Raw genomic sequence first — 21317 nt, forward strand, 5'->3', positions numbered from 1 at the left:
GAACCGTATATAAACGCGACACCGTTGATTTTAAGTAATTTTGTCTCTACAAATAAATTTAGCTATTTAAAGACGTTTTTGTAGAAAAATGCTTACGCCATAATAAGTGCTTCTAAAAATTGAGAGGAATATTTAAAAAGCAAGAATTCGACTCCATGACTTCTTTTTGCATGAATATGTGACGTATTTTAAGGTAGACACCGATTTAAGCTTATTGAATCCTTTTTTTCAGAGAGTGAAAATTTATTGCCTGCCCTATGGTCATATAATTTGCACAATCTCAATATGGCAAACTTCTTCACTTCTTATGGACATCACGGCTGATTAGATTAAATTGAAATTGTTTAATAATTAAGCAATCGAAAAAGTTAAACTGAGAGAGAAAGCATTCGCCAGCTGAACTTTCATTGTGGTGCGTAAGTAAAAGTATTGCCTTTATTGTGTGAAAACTTTACAACGTGATCATACAACCGCAGGCTGTTGTAACTTTCTACAAATAACCCTTAAGTTCGCCATCCCATAAAACACAACACTCGCGTATATTTAGGTTTTTTTTCTCCTGATGAAACCGTACGACGGCACGTGATATCAGGGCACATGTTTCTACTGTTTTGCTGTTCGCTGTTTGAGTAGCAGTCAATTAATAAAAATTGATTTACACTGTTCGATAGCGAGCACTACGCAGTCTTTTAATGTTTGGTCGTAGAAAAAATGGAGCATACCTTTTTGATTGGTGTTTTTAACGATATCAACTTCTTCCCATAAGTTGTTGTGTTTCAGCTTGTTCAAGATCTAATCTTTGTAATCCAAGCAGCTATCGGAGACTTACACATTAAATTGAATAAATCGCAGCATGTACAGTTCAGTCTTAGTATGATACCCGTTGTTGGTTTGTGGCTTTTCATCTGTATTTTAACAAGTACCGAGCAAATGGGTACACCCTGCTTGCGCTTGCTTTCCCACTATGTTCCACCCAAATTCCCGCCGAGCTCTCACGCTAATTCCTAAAAATACCGAGTATCGCTTCCACGCATTCGACGCTGATCTGCCATCATTTGTCTGGATCTACGCCTGAAAGCTACTGTGCTAAAAACAGCCAGCCAGCCGCGGCAATATGGGTGTGCAAAAATCGTCAGCCTCGTCTTGGTTGGCCGGCCCTCCCTGGGGCCGCTTTCTCGTGGTCCCTTCCGGGGGAAAGATCCCACCCACTCGCTTCCCGTTATAAGTAAATGGATGAAATCAAGCGTGAGGTGTGCGTTTTGGGGCCTGATACGTCTATCTACGCACGCACGCCAATACACCATTACGGCGACACAGACAAACAGACTGCGCGATGTTCGGTTCTGCAATGAAGTTTCAACACAAATTGTACGCGAAAATGAGGGCTAATAGATTTTGAACATCAACCATTAACCATTCAAACATTTAATACAACAATTGTAATTGATTTGTTTTCCTAGTTTGGCAAGCATCCGTTTCTCCGTGAAACAGCGTCGTTCCGCTGGTAGTCTCAAATTGCTGTTAGCATTTTTCTGCTATAAACGCTAATGCTTAGCTAGCGATATGTTCGCATGTCGTGCGCTTGCTGGAATTATGCATGACTCAAATCTGAGAAATGGGTTAGACTTTTAATGAGAAACATGAAACCAACAATTTTCAATGGTTTTATAGATTTGTTTAAAGGTCACCCGACTCTCAGATGCAATTGAACAATAATCTCAGTACTTTCTTTGGTAGCTGAACTATAGCTGAACGTCTGTTCAAAACTAAAAAAAATCATCTCAAATAAGCACGTTCTCAACTGACATTAAATGTGCAAAATGTGTCATAGCATAAATGTTCCCTTAAGAAAAGTGGAACATGAATTTTCGAGATAAGATCCTAATATACGTTGTATCCCAACCGTTAGTGAATATTTTTTCCTCACCCTCTCTGCTTCGAAGGCTGCGTAGCCTCGGAAGAATAACTTTTAAATGCTTTGTTAATACAAATATACTGGTTCTGCCAGAACCTGTCGTCATAAATTACAGTACCAAGTTTTTCCCATTTTTCGGATTTAAAACATGCTCATTCCTTCTAATTTTTTTTTGCAAATGGTTTCATCATCAAATCGACGCAAAACAAATGCGCTACTGCGGCGAACGTTGCTTTTTGCTCCCTGGAAAGCAACCGCGTAGCAAAATCCACCGCCACACCATGTTGTATCACTTTGCGCGCGAGATTACGTAAATCTCGAATTATAACATCGGCGGGAAGCAAAATATGATCGAAGGGTTGTATATGTAATGAAACCTGTGCCGCTGTCGAGGCACAAGACAGGGAAAAAAATAAACAAACGGCGAATTGAGTGCATAAATAGTTTTTCATTTTCTGAACTTTCCCCTGCGGCCGTCTCCGATCCGAGGGGAGGTAGTTGATTGTTTCAGTTTGAATAACGCAAAAAAAATAAACCACAGCAAATTAAAGTTTAAATTCCTTCTCACTTGAAACTACTCATTTACCGTTGAAAGTACCGCTTGTTTCGACATCCGCACTACACGTCGGTATCAGCCGGTCGGTCGGTGGTGAATACAAACAATGCCGAGAACAGCAGCACACACAAAAAAAAAAGAATATGAAACGAAACAAGCAGCAAAGAGCTGAACCGATTAAAATGCATGATTTTCCGGGGGGATGGAGAAATCCTTCACTTTTGAGAATGGTCAAGGTCGCCGGGCGGCGTCAGAATGAGCCATGAATGTTTACATTCTCGGTTCGGCACTGCTGCTGGCACACTGGCACTTGCACGGTGGTGGTATCGCTTCTTCATGCTTAGATCCGCATTGTATTCTGGATTTGCGTCATAATATATGTTGTTGTTGTTGTTGTTGTTTTTGCTCTCAGACTTTATTGTGCCGGAATGTTTTTATTATTGCACAAAAGTTTTTGTTTGTTTGAGCATTTTCTAGAGGCAAACTTCGTGGATTTGAGGGAATCCAAAGTAAGTTGTAAACAATGTAATATTATCTTTACTTTTACATAACACAAAATTTTATAAAACTTTGTGATAAAACTCAAACAAATCTACAAATAGATCGATCTATTTTTTTGAACAGTACATTTATCTCACAAATCGAAGATGGTAGAATACCTTCTTTTGTGGAATCATAAGCAAATTAGTCGCCATAATTTGACAATAATGATTATTTAATTTGATATTTTCACAACTCTTCACGTAGAACATATTCTCTACACCCATTTGGAATGGGTCGAGTTGTCTCAAGAGATTCTGTTAGGTAGCATCACGTTTATTAGAAATTGAGATATTTATATGCGAGAATTCGCTGCGTCAAAAGTTTTACGTGGCGTAGTAGCTCGATGACCAATGCATAGTGGTTTTCGAATGTCGGATAAATTTTTTTTAGTTTTTCGACGTAGTTGCAGGGCATATTGCTGATATTCGTGGACAAGGAACCAGCGAGTGTTGCTGTGTCTATTTCCAATAGAGTTAAAATTATCCACGAGAAATGTTCAAAAAAAAGCGACTATTCTGTTAGGTCTTATTCGAAAGAATTTTTCTACCCAATATCGTAATATTTTATTCTAAATGTGTGTGTATGTGTTTTTCGCTATTGGTTTCGACGTTAGTTTTCGACATCATTTCTAGTTATTTCTTATTTATTTTGATCCGCAAATTTTTGCGGATCGTTTGAACAGGGTGTATGTTCAATCGTTGAATCGGAATACTACTTGGCAATGCCATTTCGTTCATATACACTCGGTTAATGCTAGTATTGCGAATTAATGTGACTAGTTTAAACCTTCAGTAGAAGCCACCAGACAAAAGACAATACATGGTTCTAACCCCTTGAAAAAGATGTTAAATACATCGAAACGTCGAGCATAGACAATATCAAGTGTCGTCTTGCTTTGCCGATTGACTGTCCTGCTGAAAAAATGAAATTGGTGAATTCTCAATAGTCGATAGCTCCACTTCAAAGAATTTTTTTATGCCTATTTACTTCTGAAACTTAAAAAAGCTATACTAGCTCAATGATTTTATTTTTTTCAGTATGAGTATCTAGAAAGAGTATCGAGAAAGTAAATCAGTATTTTGATCTATTGTGATATCGTGCAGGTGGTGTTTTCTGTAACCCGCATTTTATTTTTTTTTCAGTAAGAGTATCGAGAAAGTAAATTGCTTATCCGTGCTTGAATGTGTATGTTTCCACTCTTTTTCCCTTTTTTTGTTTAGGTTATAGTCACTTTAATCAGTTTTGGGTCATTCGTGACTTCTGCGGGGTTGGGAATTGAAACTGGTTCCTCGGCGTAAGAGGCGTGAATGTTAACCACCACGCCGGGACTGACCCCTACTCTTTTTTCCCTTCATGTTTATTATTTTTCACTTCGAACGGCATTTGTGGCTAGAGCAGCACGTTCCTTTTGCCTTGGAATCTTCTAGAGCAGTGGTGTTCAGCAGTAGTTTTTTTTGTTAGATTATAGTCACTTTAACAGCTTGGGTCATTCGTTACTTCTGCGGGGTTGGGATTTGAATCTGGGTCCTCGGCGTGTCTGGCGTGAATGCTAACCACTACACCGAGACTGATCCATATATATAATGCGAACCACATAAGATTCTTTCGTGAAATCTGCGGGCGCATTCACTTCTGACCATTACTACTCATAATAAAAGGTCCTCCAACGGCACCAAGTATCATTTCCACGGACTCGCTATAATATTCATACTGGAACCATTCGCGAATGGTAAGGGGCTGAAGAATGCGTCGGTGCCTTGCGCACCTGTAGGCATAAAATAGACTCTACAGTGATTCACAGCCTCTTATTCAGCAACTTTTATTCTTACCTCCTCTTCCTCTGTTGGGTACCCTTACCACTGCGTCCATTATTTTGAACTATTGTGGTATACTCCGTTTATTACCTTTTCTGTACGCTTCAAGCTGACCTATTACTTATTAAGGAAATGATACGCTGCTAGCTGAAGCGAGGCAGATGCCGATCAGAGGTGACTTGGTTTTGAACCTTGTTACCCTGATCGGCGACGCAGACCATATCTCCCCTTTTTGAGATATTGCAGTCTGCGTGCTGTTTGTGCTCCGCAATTGCAGAGTAAGTGTTTCGTTGTTAAATATTCTTGTACGAAACTTACTTACTTATGTGTCCATGTCCGCCGGTCCGGCAGAACAAAGGGATGAAATCAGAGATCTCCACTGCTGACGGTTACCCGCCATGGCTTTTACCTGTCGCCAGGACAGGTTCTCGTCTACAAACCGGATGTCGGCCTCTGGGTCTGCCTCTTCTACGCTGTCCTTGTGGATTCCAGTCGAGTGCTGCTCTGCAAACCTCGTTCGCTCCTTTCCTCAAGGTGTGTCCGATCCACTTTCACCTACGTTCACGAATTTCTGTGGCTATCGGCCGTTGATGACACCGACGATGGAGTTCCTCATTGGAGATCTAATTATCAGGCCACCAGGCACGAATAATGTACCGCAAGCACCGGTTAATGAATACCTGCAGTTTTTGCGTTGAATTAAAGATTCGGGTTTTCGTACGAAGAGTGATCTGGTTTGAGCGCCAAATGTTTCGCAGATCTGCAATGGCACGTCTGGCCTTCCTGATCCGTGTGGCTATATCAGTCTTGGTACCACCATCGGGCGTTGTCTGGCTACCAAGGTATTGAAAGGCGTCTACCTGCTCAACTTGTTGCCCGCGACTGTGAAGTTGGTGGAATTGTCAGTATTCACTACCATAGAAGTGTTTTGCTACATTGACTGTGAGACCTGCTTCCTGGGAGCTTGCTCTGCATATCGTTTCGGCGTTGTGCTAGCAAGACAAGGTCGTCGTCTAGGTCGAAGTCATCTAGCTGCTCCATCGTCAGAGGATTCCAAGGCAATCCTCGATTTGGTCTACTGTCAGTTGCTCCAACTAAAATCTTATCCATAACGATGAGAAACAGAAGCGGTGATAAAATGCAGCCCTGTCTCACACCAGCAGTAACCCTTATGGGGTCGGACAAGACGCCGTCGTTCAAAACCTTGCACGAGAACGCCTCGTACTGAGCCTCGATGAGATGGACTAGCTTATCTGGAACTCCTCTACGCCTAAGTGCGCCCCAGATGTTTTCGTGATTGAGTCGGTCGAACGCCTTTTCGAATCAACGAACACCAGCAGAAGAGAGTCCTGGAATTCGTTGATCTGCTCCAATATAATGCTGAGCGTTGTGATATGGTCTACACATAATCGGCCAGCACGGAATCCAGCTTGCTGCCGCCGGAGAGTAGCGTTGATCTTCTCCTGGATCCGGTTGAGGATTACCTTACAGAGTACTTTGAGAGTAATACAGAGCAACGTGATGCCACGCCAGTTACCGCATTCCGTTAGGTATCCTTTCTTAGGGACTTTGACCAATATGCCCTGCATCCAGTCCACCGGAAAAGTTGCGGTTTCCCAAATATTGCTGAAAAGCTGATGCGTCAGCTGGGCTGACAAAGATGGGTCAGCTTTGAGCATTTCGGCTGAAATACGATCTATCCCTGGCGCTCTATTGGATTTCATACTCTTGATGGCTGCTACAATTTCATCCAGCGATGGCGCCTCCGAGTTCACGCGATTTATTCGACGAACTGTAGGCGTCGTACTCTGCTGGTTTTGTTGGTCTCTGACATTTGAAACTCGGAAGAGTTGTTCAAAATGTTCAGTCCATCGCTTAAGGCGGAACCGAAAGTTGCTAACGTTATTGTGTTAGTGCGACAAACACTGTACTGTACATCTCATGTGTTCGTTAAAAACCTAAACGTTTATTTGAATACTGCATTAGTATTGGTAATATATGTCAAATAGCGGAGCTTGCAAACATAAACAGCTGATCCGCAGCCAACCGCACTGACTACAAACATCCCGAAAAAGGGTTTGTTTTCTTTATCAAGGCATTCCGATTCAATCAAAATTAACAGCAGCAACTGAATAATGCGTAGGATCACTAGGATGTTTGATTAATCCGCTTGCATCGGCTTGCGTTTTTGATTCCTGCGTTTGCGTTTTGTTTGTTTATTTCACTCTAAGCTCATCGATGCGGCGAAAGTTGAAAGCTCTTTAAAAGCTCATTGATGTGACGAAAGTTTGATACTGTGTTGCTGCTTTTTCCGAAATCGCTAGTTCAACGAAATATGTGCGTAACCAAATATCTATTAACTAATTCCAAATTATACATTGGTCGCTTTTATGAACACGTAATGATCGATATGTTCAGTTAAAGTTATTTTCCATTAGCAATTATGTTTTGCTGAGCGTTTATTGATACACAGCAGATCGATAAATTGAATTACAAGTTTTAGGACATTATAACAGCGCTGGAAGCACTGATTACGTGGCGAAAGCGTGCTCTGCCAATACAGATGCATTTTTAAGGCGCAAAACAATACATGCTTCGAATGGTAGCCATTTATCCAACCATCTTTGAGCCACTTTCGGTTTCCCCTTAAGCTGTTCTGTACGGTCAGTCAATAGCTGACTAGCTCTGTCCTTTAGCGGCATCTTTGTATTCATCCTGGCACTACTAAGGCGGCGAGAAATATTGTACAACAAACGGATATCACCATTGGCGGCGGCGGTTTCTCCTTGTTCGGCTAGGGAGTTAGTCCAGGCTCTCTTGTCCCGCCTACAAGCACGTTTAACAGCCCTCTCCAGTTCGGCATATCGGACGGGTAGCTGTCTTAGCCGATCTGGTCCGCGCTCACTCAATGCCGGCTTTCGCCTCTCTCCGCTCGTCGATCTTCCTCCAAGTTTCATCCGAAATCCACTCCCTTCGCCCACTGCGCGCTTTACCGTGGGTTTCATCACTGGTCGTGATGAAGGCGTTCTTGATGCCGGTTCATTGCTCTTCGACGGTTCCACCAGGTGGCAACTCCGAGGCTCGAGATTCAAGTTGTTCAACAAAGCCCCTTTTCACCTTAGGATTCTCCAATCGGCGGACGTCGTGGCGGCACCCAACTTTTTCCTCCCGTTGTTGGACACGTGCGACGCGCAAACGTATCTCGGCGATAACAAGATGATGGTCGGATGCAATGTCAGCGCTGCATTTGTTGCGTACATCAAGAAGGCTCCTTCTCCATTTCCGGCTGATGCAGATGTGGTCGATTTGGTTTTCTGTTCGGCCGTCGCGGGAAACCCACGTTACTTTATGTACTGGTCTATGGGGAAGAGCGATCCACCAATGACCATGTCGTTATTACCACAGAATTATGTAAACAGCTCCCCGTTTTCGCTAATCTCTCCTAGGCCATGGCGTCCCATGACGCGTTCAAGGTCCGCGTTGTTTGAGCCAATCTTCGCGTTGAAGTCGCCCATGTGAATTTGGATGTCCCCCTTCGGGATTTTCTCAACCACGCTGTTCAGCTGGCTGTAAAAGCTCTCTTTCTCCTGCAGGTCGGCAGCATCTGTTGGCGCATAGCACTGGATTGCCGTAAGGTTCCTAACCCGTGTTCTGAATCTGGCAACGATTATTCGCTCATTTATTGGTTCCCACTTCATCAGGGCCGCATGTGCCCCTCGGCTCAGTAGGAATCAAACTCTTTCTCGAGTAGCATTCTCACCTCGTATGCCAGAGTAGAGCAAGACTTGCCCGGATGATGTCCTGTGTTCGCCAGTACCAGGCCAGCGGACCTCGCTCAGCTCCAGGATTTCAAGCTTCAGGCGGCTAGCTTCCCTTGCAAGTTGAGCCAGCTTGCCCTGCTGGGCAAGGGTCAGTATATTCCATGTTCCGATTCGTGTCCGTGTTTTCATGCTAAAGGTCGTTGCCAATAATCCGGAGAGATTACTTCTTTCATTTTCGGTAACTTTTTGTATGTTCTGGTACAGTAGGCTGTTAACCTAAGGTCCTTATCCCGCTGATGGGGCTGCCATCTTAATGTGGGCGGGAGCCACTGTGCCCCCTTTCCTGTTAGCATACGACAACCGAAGTTGCGTACCCCAGCCGGCACCTCGTGGAGGTAGGAATAGGAGTTAATGAACAGAGGTTGTACGAAACCAACATAATATTTACTCGGATAATGTCCTGTCACAAGACCGGTAAGCGTGCTGATATCTCTCTTATTGAGACTCAGCAACTTTTGAGTACCTAATACTCGACGTTATAGATGGTTAGAATGTGTGAGAGATTTTCCAGACCATCCAATTGGCCATGACTGTTCAGCTCTCCCATAGTTTCAGCTTCAGAGTTGGAGCCATCTCGTCTTTCGATTCACTACGAGTCGGCGTATTGAAGATAGACGAGAAACAGGGCTAGATGTTCCTCCCCTATGCTCCTATTCTCCCCGCCACCTCTTTCGTGTCTTTGTTTTTTTTTGGCAGAGGGAGCATGCACTGTATGAAATCGCCACTGCATCAGTGACCGGCTTGATGCAGCAAGGGCAGATTACTCTGGAGGGCGCCCTGGTACTCCACAGGCTCCGTTGCGGCGAGAGAATTTATCGAACCCCTTCCACCATTCATCCCTCGGCACGAGTCGCGTCACACCTTTGATTAGGGGTATATCCATTCAAGTTTTTACGTAATAGCCATGGATAACAGCTATTAAAACCATCTCCTTTAGGAGCTTTGGATCCTCTGCTTTGGTTCCTAGTAGTTATACCTTCTGCAAGAACCGTCATGCAGGCGGAGAGTTTACTCTCAGCTTTCACATGAGTGCCCCTTTCTCTGTCCGCATACGACCCTGGTTTCCACCGGTTGTCCGATTTCCACTAAGGAACGTATCCAGGATGGTACCACGAGGAGGTAGAGGTGGGAGTTTCTGATAAGAGGCTGTGGAACTTCGTGGTGGTTCTGGAGCGCATTATTTAACCATTTACCAACCATTCTTACCTCCTCGTGCTACTAGCCGGGATATGAGGAACCGCATTTTAAGGTCAAAGACTAAAACACGAGTTTGGTCAACAAATTTATCCTTTAGAACTCCCCTCCACAATTTCTTCCACCAATCCGTAGGCCGCATGGACAACATGTGGCCTGCGGGTAGCAGTTTTGCCATCATTGTTCTAGAATCAGCGAATGCGGAAACTATTTTTAATTTGAGATTTCATTACGCTCCTCGAGCCAGTACCATTCTTATAGTTATCCCCGACAAGAGGCTTTTTTGTTGGTAAAGCAAAGTACAGCACAAAGAAGGCTGTCGAGAAGCCTATTTTCGTGCCACTTCAGTATGTATGTACGTTTTTTCGTTCGTTTTCTTGAAATTTACTACTTTGCATCGCTAATATTCCTATCTTCCTAGTTCATAATAACTAGGATGTTAAACAAGCTATAATTTGCCTATAGACAAGAATATTCATTACGCTCCTCGAGTCAGTGCAACTATTATAATTTTCCTTGACAAGAGTCTTCATTGTTGGTAATGCAGAATTCAGTATTAATAAAGGTTGTAGAGCCATTTGACGTCATTATTAATTATTTATCAATATTTATATGTACAACATTCTTTTTAAAAAAGAATAAATTCTATGCAGATCAATATATGATCTATTGATGTCAATTATTATATATTTGAGTCATAGGCATTATTGGCTACTTTTTTAATGTTAACCATTTATTTTCCCTTTCAAAAATTCTGAAGATTTTTTTCCCAGAGGATAAGTTTTACGAAAAGAATATAAAAGAATTAGAAACAGCTTTATAAATTCGAATAAAATTCCAATGCATTATATGGTAGGTATAAAGGTAGTTCTTTATAGCTCAGGTATGTGTAAATTTGACCCTGCTCTTTCCACTTCGAAGCTATAATGTTTTCATAACCTTGAAATGCTCAGTGTATACTCTTTTTATATCTATAGGGGTTAACAACGTTGTCGACAAAACCGTAATGAAAAAAGTGAACGATAAAATCTAGAGCTTCTCTAGGTCGCAGTTCTTCAACCCGGGAAGAGAGAGAGGGTTCTGTTTCAGGTGTATTCAAATTCAAGTGGACATCGTATAGCCTCAGTTGGTACCTACGGTAAAATGTCATTACCGAGCACTTGTCTGCATCAACACTAGCCAAGCATAACGTAGGTGGGTACGTTCTTTCGGGTAATATAGTGCGGACTTACCACACATAACATATTTGAGAAAATTTGCTGAAAGCAGCTGAAAAACTGTTGAAATGTTGGTTTGCTTCCCGATGTTGGGAAGTTGGGTTTTCTCCGCTGATACTGAAAGGTGACACTTAAGCGAACTATTTGAGCTTCTTTTTGCTGAATTTATAAAGGATGGTTTCGCAATTTGACATTTTTCATCGGAGGGAAACATGCGCTAAGTTTTTCAATGAACGAATATGAAACTTCATCTTATTGAAGGTGGTTATGAAACATTTCTTCGTTGAATACAAAAACGTCATGCCTATTCATTTATACTGTTTTCGCTACAGATTGAATGCCACTTTTCATGAAATTAGTTGCGACATATTTTTGGTTGAATGGGCACTCTTCGATAAAATCTCAGAGGTGAAGCTTCACGTATCTTGTTTTATTTAGTCGAGCTTCTTCAAAGAAACAATAAGCGTATGTCCGCTGTCATTTACTATCTTAAACCAATGATGTTTGTTCTTACTCTATCAAATAATTATTTGCTGATTTTACATGAGAGTTGAATTTTTTATCTTCGTAAGATTCTTAATAATTATTCAACATTTGACCAATAATATCTTTTTAGATCAAGTAACAAACAGAAATCTCGACTGGGAGAGGCGGTTAGAGTAAATAGGATCGTAGCAACTGGCGCTGCAATTGTCCTGTACTCTAACAACTGGCAGCGAAGTCTTTCGTATAAAAAACAAAAGGTGAAGTTTCGATAATGGAATGTAGCACCTAGGCTTTGCTTTAGCTAACAAACAGAAATAGAGCTTGGTGGCTACCTTGTGGTACTTTAAGTGTGACACAATATACAAGATATTGCCAATGCTACGATTTGCGTTAACAAAATAACAAAAAAGTTTACAACCAAAACCCCAAATTTTTACCATTAATATGTACTTAGTTAAGTTGGCAGTTTTTCTATGACCAACTGACTGATTTCGTCCACGAGTTCATTCGATCGTGTGAAAGCAACCCACGGTGTGTGCCCCATTGTCCCCCCGAATGAGGGCATCTTGAGACAAGTAGGCACGTCTAGATACCGCAGAAACAAAACAAAACAAAAAGAAAAACAAACCAAGTCTGGAGAAGCAACAGCAGCAGCAGCATGATATGGGATAAAAGCGAGAAAAGCTTGACTGCCTGGGAAAACATTACAATGGGTGCTTAGCAGAACGCTTGCACACAGGGCCTAAGTTGGACAGTATTTTTTCTGGCTAACTGGACATTATCCATTGCGCTAGAATTTTGGACAATTTTGGCCCATTATACTTTGGAAGCAGAAAAGATTGCCGCAAGTCAATCAATCAGTGTCCTAATTAGCGTCGAGATTTGGTATGTTACTATAGTCACAAATGGCTTTGATCTGTCCGTAACTGATTAATGATTATTTACTTTTGCGATCTTTAATGACGTGTAACTGTAGCATATTGTGACTAGAGGGCGTTTATATTTGCACCCTTTGAATGATGTGTGAAACGTCTGTTAACCGCAGAAATACAGTATGGTTACGAAGGGATCGCAAGAAACCGATTGCCTGTGGCTACAACAACGTCGACAAAAGGTGTCTCCGGGTTTATAAAACGTAGACAGACCGAATGGAATAACTGGAAAGGCAATTTGATTATACACTGAATGGAGGAGCCTTCTGGCGACAAACGTGGCAAGTTATCATATTAACGGAAGTGTGGTCGTTAAACTACAACTTTTACGTTTGCTGCAAAAGGACCCATCATGCACTTTCCTTTACAATTTTCCACCATATGCATGAAGGGTGACGACGACTGAAAGGTTCTTAACGAGGTTAAGATGCTTTTGATGTTATAGAAAACATAATGTCAAGTGCTGGTGGCGTCAGGAAGATTCAGTATCCTTTTCCATTCAACTATTCCATGAAGAAGAGAAGATAAACCACCGAAGGATGCGCTAGACGAGACGAGACGAGGCGAAGACTGTGAGATAAAGAAAACGTGGCGCTCCAGCGAACCATGGAGTAAGCAGTTTGGAATTTCAAATATCTTGGAAGATTGTCACCTGCAGTTTGAGAACCATGAAGGACATCCCAGAATGTTAAACGAAATCTTTTCGAGAATGCAAATTTAGTCAAGTTGAAAACAAACATAAGGAAAGGTTTTTAGAGTGGTGAAAGAATCTGTTTTGTTTCGTGGCACAAATAATAACCTCCCAAATAAAACATCAATGATTTTTGAAAGCCTAATATCGATTAGAGCAAAGAAAAATGCACAAATAAACCTTGAAAAATTCTTTCATGGCGATTGTCTGTATCAGAAAGGTTACGAAAGCACTATTTCCAACCAACGAACGGCGCTATGTGAATCTATAATTATAAAAGACAGCTACAAACTCGTACTAGCCCTTTCGGTTCTACAGCGCTCACATCAGCTCACTTCGAATGTTTTTTTCCTCATAAGATATAAATTTTCAAATTCACTACAACAACGATAACGAAAACTTAACGACTACCAAATAGCTCGATAGAGCAGAAAAAAAATTGTAGCATTTCAATCGAACAGAAATCGCTACATTTCACAGTTGTCGACAATAATGTTCCTATCACTAGGTATCAGGGATGCCACAAATAATTCTGTGCTTTTTGTTGGAAAAATCTGACAATCTGTACGGCGAGGAAAAATATCTGTGCAAAAATCTGTCCAATGCAAAACAATGAGAGTGAAAGAGATAGAGAGTCATTTTGCTGACTATTTCCGTTTCTTTCACTCTCATGTACAAGCTCAAAAATCTGTTTAATCTGTGTAATTTGGCGAAAATCTGTATTCTATGCATACAGATTCTGTACAGGCGATTTCTTTCAAATATCTGTTAAACGCAGAATAATCTGTGCATGTGGCAACTCTGCTAGGTATAGTCACGATGACATCAACATCAACACATATGGAGGAAAAAATCACAAAGTTTTTCAGCGTGTCAGCCATGCATGGCACATGGGGGTGGTGCCGGGGTGTGGAAAGTCGCATATTACTTTAATAGTACTTTAAAAGTTACTTGTAGTGACCAGCCGCTTCGATCAATTTAAGCGTTCGATTCACGGCGGCCAGCCTGCCAGGCCGGGTTGTTCATATGTAGAGGACTCGAATAACTCGAGTTGGGGAGGGAAGGTAGGAGAATAAATAGTTGTTGCATACTATTGACACACTTTGCTCAGTGTGTCGTAGAGTGAGTGGCAAATGATTCGATGTCTAATCGAAATGCCCGTTTCGAGTCATAGTGTCGCGTCGTCGGTCGCTGCTTGGTGGCTGGTGGTCCAATCCAATCTGAACATCCACAGCCCAGCAGCAGCACCCATGCATGCCATCGTTGGAAAACTGGTAAAACTGGCTTCTGGTTGTTATCGCCTGTCGCCTCGTCTCTCTGAACGGCGGACGTCTTGTTCGCCCAGTGGGTATGCGATTTCATGAGCCTGGATTATATCGAAAGTGAGTTGCAAATGGCAGTCGCAAATATGAACAACGAAAGTATTGACGACTGGGTCTTCCGTTCGTCGTTGACCAGACTGAACTGGTGCTCTGGTTGTGTTACAGTTCAGTTGTGCAGACAACCAGCAGGCGGAATAGAAGCAAACAAGTGCATTGTAAACAGTGAACTGAAATATGTGATAATTGCTGATGTGACTCAATCGGTAGTCCATAAAAGTAGATTTTTATCACATCTTGCTTTGCGCCCTGTTTCTCTGTTTCGTTTTCAATTCCTATCTGCAACAGTCACGTGAAATAGATGGCAACGAACTAGTTTGGCAAGAATTCATTCGGCACGCTGCGCCACCACCGGCCGCGCCGGTAGACCGGCAGGAGCTAAAGGGGGTTGCATGACAGCTGTCGGTCTCGGCTTTTGCTTCTATTCTCGTAACCAACCATAAGGCAGACATTAATTTTGGCCTCGTTTTCCGCTTTTATTGACATCCTAATTAGTGCTAGACTACTTTTTATTTATATTTGCAGTAAACCTTGGTGACACGGGACATAATTGGGCATACATTATAGCCTGATCTAACTTGACCTTTGCTCACGGTTTGCTCAATCCCTTCTCAGCAGGGAGGTTTCTCAGTTCTCTATAGTAATTGAAGTATTTTCCTTGAATTTTGAATGAAACCAGAAGGATATTCAATATTACCATTGCCATTTTGAAACCTGTTTCTTTTTCGATTTGATTCACGTAGAAAATCCTTTAATCGAAACCAGTCAATTTTAAATACGTTAGCACGACTACGTAATTAAATCGAAACCAGTCACTTCCTCTAGTCTTGTTTTGATGAAACTGTATATAGCTTGTCGAGGAAAATTTTCACTGAAGGAAAGTTCTAAAAGTATTCAAATGGTTATAGACAACAAAAGGATTGTGTAGATGGTTTATTTACATGGAACCGAAAGAAACTTTGTATACAAGTTAGCTCTTGTTTGATAAATTGGATAAATTGGAATTGGATGCTTTATTGCAATTTATTTTATCTGTCAATGCACTACACTACACCCTACACAATTTCATTACCCTTCCCCAACCCATCATTTCCTATCCCATGACGTTCACTTGAGTTGCAACGCTTAGTTCGGTGATTACCCCTCCTAAACACGATGGAGACTGGGCAGACTTTCGGCCCTAGGCCCCACCATGATCCCAAGATTAGATTAGATTAGAATTCCTGTGCTAGGTTCACACTATAGACGTTACAGATGTAAAATTTAGTCACAAAAAGATTACATCAATCGCCAAAGTCGATCGCTAAGTTTGCTTATATTAAAATACAGGTATACCTCGATACAGGGATACCTCGATATAAGACAGCCTCGTTATAAAACAACCTCGATATAAGACAATTCGATATAAGACAATTTTTGTCTTATATCGAAACAAATCCCTTTGACATAGCTGGTAACGATACCAGAGCTGATTTTTCATTCTGAAATCGGCGCCATGAAGATGTTCATTATTTCAAAATAACCCCAAAAATAGTAAAAATTAATAGTTCAAACAATAATAAATAGTTCAAAAGCCGTATACACATAACACAGAGTAAAACTGGCGACCGCTAATGCAATTTTTTATTGAAAAAAACATGTTTCGATATAAGACAATTTCGATATAAGACAACTTTTAGAAATTATAAGTTGTCATATCGAGGTATCCCTGTAGTACGTACCCTTGTTAGTACGTACCCTCGATAGTACGTACCCTCCATAATACGTACATTTTGCCTCGATAGTACGTATCCTCGATGGTACGTACAATTTGCCTCGATAGTACGTACACTTTCCAGCGACGCTTTATTTGTTTCATTCCAAATTTCACAAAGGGCAAAATCATTGATTTAAAAAAGTTAAAAAATACCCGCTATATTAAATCAATACCACTAAAATATATATTTATTTAATAGTGTATGCAAATTTGCAAATTTCATGCAATATTAAGCATAATACAACATTGTTTCAAAGCCTAAGATTGTGATTCGATAGTACGTACATTTCGGTAATACGTACGCTAAACGAAGCGAAGGTGTACGTACTATCGAGGTATACCTGTAAACAGAAGCTTTCATTTTTTTGATGACACAAACGGAAATAATGTTTGGTAACAATGAAACTGCATCAAAAAAGAATAGAAAACGTTTTGCATAAATATAATTCAACTAGTTGAGCCCGAAACTTACGATCCGGAAAGTATTAATGTCTGTTCAAAATTCCTTTCAGTTCTTATATAGCATTATATTGCTCTAAGATATTGTACATAAGAGTCATAGCCGGAAACTAAAACAAATAGTTTTTATGGTCGTATTGGATTTTATTTAACTAAATAAAAACTTCTGGCTGTTCGCAACATTTATGTAGTCTGATTAGCGTAAAATGTTGCTTAGTAAATTCTCGATCGTTTGCTATCATTAACTCATTTTTTTAAATTTTGCGACTTGTTCCGGTTGGATTTAACACCTACCATATGATATCGCGACAAGCAATCGAGTTGTGCAAGCGAGTCGAGCAGTCGAATCAAGCAATCGAGTCAAGCAGTTGGGTCGAGCAGTCGAGTCGAACAATCAAGTTGAGTAGTTAAATCGAGCAGTCCAGTCGAGCAATTTAATCGCGCAGTTCAGTCGAGTAGTCCAGTCGAGCAGTTGAATCGGGTAGTCTAGTCGAGCATTTGAGTCGAGCAGCCGAATCAAGCGGTTAAGTCGAACAGTTGAGTCGAGTAGTTCATTCGTGCAGTCGAGTCGAGCGATTGAGTCGAGCAGTAATCCAGTCGAACGGTTTATTCGATCAGTTGAGTCGAGTAGTCCAGTTGAGCAGCTGAGTCGAACAGTCGAGTCGAATAGTCCAGTCGAGCAGTTGAATCGAGTAGTTGAGTCGAGCTGTCGAATCAAACAGAAGTCAAGCAGTTGAGTCGAGCAGTCAAATCGAGCAGTCTAGTCGAGCAGTTTAATCGAGCAGTTGAATCGAGTAGTCTAGTCGCGCAGTTGAATCGAGTAGTCTATTCGAGCAGTTGAGTCGAGCAGTTGAGTCGAGCAGTCTAGTCGAGCAGTCGGTTACTGAGAATACAACCCATTGCTACGAAAGCATGACGTTCTGTCAGGGACCTGTTTTTAGTTACCGATAAGCCTCTCATGACGTCCTGTCAGAGACCTGGTTTTCGGTACAGACATAAGCCTCTTATATAAATAGTTAGATTAAGGTACCCCGGAGCAAGTGGGACCTAAAAAATGCATAGTTAGAGTTTATTTGACCGTGTAATCAACACCAATGATAATTTTGCAATTCGAGCGGCACAGAAACTCTTCAGTAGTATCACTTCGAAGGTTTAATTACAAAGAAGGACTATCGATTTACATAAAATGATTCTGAAGAGAATTTTTCAACACCATGGCGATAGGTCCCACTTGCCCCTGTAAATGGGGTAAGTGAGACCTATACTCAAATTTAACTAAAAAGCTTAATAAAACAGAAAATAATGCATGTTATTAAACAGCAACGTGTAGACATTGAAAAAAGCAACCAAAGACAATGTTTCCACTAATGGTTCATCCAAAAATGCCGTATCAAAATCAGATCAGTATCAAAACACAACGGGCAACTTTATAATTAATATTCGTGAGCAATTACGCTGTAATGCAGTATTGTAATGCTTTGTAGTTGAACTTGTGGTTGTATCCAATTCTTGCGAGACCTAATTTATGTTTAACCATTCATAACCATTAAAAATACGATTATGATCTGTTTGTTCTACCATGCCCAATACGATAGAGCTACTAGTGAAACTGTCATAAGAAATAGTTTCGTTATAACAATCATAACACTACATTCTTTGACATCTAGTTGCAGATTTGCTTAATTATATCTACTCTGCCTTCTCAGAGTCAAGTAACATCGTTTATGAATCTTCTGAATGTGACCAAACAGTTTGCTCCCTCATAAGCCATGTTAATGGACTTTCTTTTTGGGTCCTCTTGGTTTAGCCCTTTTCGGTTTTATTTTAAAACTTTACCGATATAAATGTTATGCAATTGAACTAAAAATGTTCGGTAGAACATCTAAAAAATGTATTAAGATAGGAAATTTTGTTCTGAACTTCTTGATTTATATTAGGTTCCACTTGCCCCGGATGCTGTGAAGTGCCGCCCTTATTTCGACCGATATATTTAATGTCGTTTGTCAAACGATACATCAGTTCGAAAACAGACACTGAGGAAGCCTGCAAGTCGTAGGCGAAATACGTATCTGTCATTGAATAAAATACACATAGTAGAATTAAATTGGATAAGTTTTCTTATTTTTTTATTTTTAGGATACATCTAGTTTTCAGGTGTAACTTGTTAATACATTCATTATGTTTACCTACTGTCAGAAAAACATGTACTTTTACGAAAACCTGCGACCAAACTATCATTTATAGAAAGGTGCGTCCAATATACAACGCAAATTGAAAATGACGCCCAAATTAAAAGTTCAATTTTGGAGTTTTGAAAGCTAATTAAACTATAATTTTAATGTATGCGTTGGAGTTGTATCTTCCATTTTCAGAAAAGTTCAATTGGAGAAAATGAGGTCGAAGAGAGTTATGAGCGTCGTTCCCACTTACCCCGTATTCCCACTTGCCCCGGGGTACCTTATATAAATAGCAGTGCTTTCTCCATTCGTTCAAGAATGAACGAAACGACCGAATGAGCGATACGCCTGAACCACTTCCACCGGCTTTACAAACTGAGCAGCAGCACTCACGAAAGACTCTCATTCACGAGTGTTCAATCGCGTGAGAGAACATTTCCGTTCCATACGCTTGAACTGCCTGATTCACCTCAACGTTGATGCCTTGAAGCAATATGGTTCACCAAAATATTTGTTGGTGAACCAACATCTTTTATGCGTCCAGAAGCTAAATGTGCGTCGCAAAGGGTATTTTTGAGTACTATTTCATTTCGTTCAAACTGGTTGAATAAACGATTTTATTAATCGATGAATGTGCTTAGCAGAACATAGCTGCTACGTTCATTCGTTATTTCCTAACATTGTAACGTCACTTTTGAATCGCATTAGCAAGTTCAAAATACTCAGTACATATGATGTAACAACTAAATTACAAAAACTATGTTTTGTAATGTTACAAACTAAAATCTTTTGCTAAATAATGTAACGTGACATCTAAAAAGTAACTACGTTACCATTATGGTTTGTGGACTTTACGTTTAATTTTGATAACTTTATAGCATCACAATGTTACTTTTGTGCTACATTACAGTGTATTATTAAAAATAATCCAATACGACGCGAAGTCCTGATGCAACATCCAACATGATAGTTTCTTCGGTTCAGAGTGTAAGAGCCGCAAGCGCACAGCATTTGAATGAGGAACAGTTCTAGTGTTCGCTCACCAGTTTATTTGGTTCGCGATGCAAGTTGGTTCATGAACGTATGCAAGTCGTGAATGAGCGTCATCGCTGTATATTTTTGTTTGCTGTGGTCCGCATCGCACCGGCGTTCACAAGCAAGAAACTATGCGAGAGTGATTCACTCAGTGGTTCACACTGCGCTCTCCAAGCACTGATAAATAGATAGATTACATAGGTATGCAATATTATGCAACTAAGTTTTGTTTGAAAATGAATCTTTATTGTGCAAAAAAGCTACAAAATAATTCAAAATATTTCCCAGCGCCAACTTGTCCACATGTTTGTGGCAGATCTCAAATACCGTTACTGTAAAAGTCTTAGTCTTTTGAGGCTATCCATGAATGATGTCCATGAATGATGGGGGGCCCTGTAGTCGCAAGGTTACCGAGTCTGCCTCGACAAGCGAGTGGTCGTGGATTCGAATCTTAGTAGAATCAGGCCATTCGATGTAAAGTGACTTTAGCATGGGTTTATTGTCAGGCCCCTTCAGACCCTTCTTACTGCATTCTGCATTTACTAACGATGAAAGCCAGGGCAAGTTATAAGAGTGGTACTTGCTTGAGGTACGAATGAAGCCTCTTGTACAAGGGCAAATTATAGCTTGTTCCGCTTCCTGGTTCTAGGAACGAGATTGCTAATGCATAAGTAGTAAGGAACACATACATACACACCCTCACTCTGTGCTGAACTCTGCTTTACCGACCAATGAAGCCTTTAGCCGCAGGGGGCTGATATGACGTCACATTTTCGTTGCTCACATGAAAAAGGCGGCAAACGTAAAGCGATTTCACAAAACGAATTTAACTAACCATTTTCACAGCTTCTTTTGTTTCGCATCAATTGCCTGCCTGGCATCAGCCATGTGACGCTAAAACCTTGGCTAAAATCAAACTAAAACTAACAAAATTTAACAATTTACACATCCGACTCGGTTGTCAGCTTGAGCCCATCTATGAAGCTGTCAGCTTGGGCCCGCTCTATGTTGGCTACGTTTTTTTGTACAGGTTGGTATTGGAAGTGTCATTCCCGTGTTTAGCCGAGACTGGTTAATGATACTTGCTCGAGGTGCGAATGAAGTCTCTTGTCCAAGGACAAATTGTAACTAGTCTCCGCACTTCCTGGCTCTAGAGCTAGATTGGTTGAAAAGTAGTAAGAAGCGTAGAGGGAAAAAAGGGGTGAAAACACACCGACACTTTAAGCACGGATAATAAAAGCAGTTCGCTCACTCTATAGCGATACTGCAATAACAACGAAGTGCGGAACAACACCTGGATAAGATCACAATAGATCAAAATGCTGGTCTTAGTGATAATATC

The 21317-nt window shown here is 40.9% G+C and overlaps 1 protein-coding gene across 6 annotated transcripts in view; it reads left to right on the plus strand.

Annotated features, from left to right (window-relative positions):
• Positions 1 to 21317, plus strand: part of LOC128738177 (phosphatase Herzog) — a 126904-nt gene that overhangs the window by 24104 nt on the left and 81483 nt on the right. The gene's annotated exons all lie outside the window — the stretch shown is intronic.

This window comes from Sabethes cyaneus, chromosome 2 (assembly GCF_943734655.1).
Source record: "Sabethes cyaneus chromosome 2, idSabCyanKW18_F2, whole genome shotgun sequence".
In the NCBI taxonomy this organism is placed as follows: Eukaryota; Metazoa; Arthropoda; class Insecta; order Diptera; family Culicidae; genus Sabethes; species Sabethes cyaneus.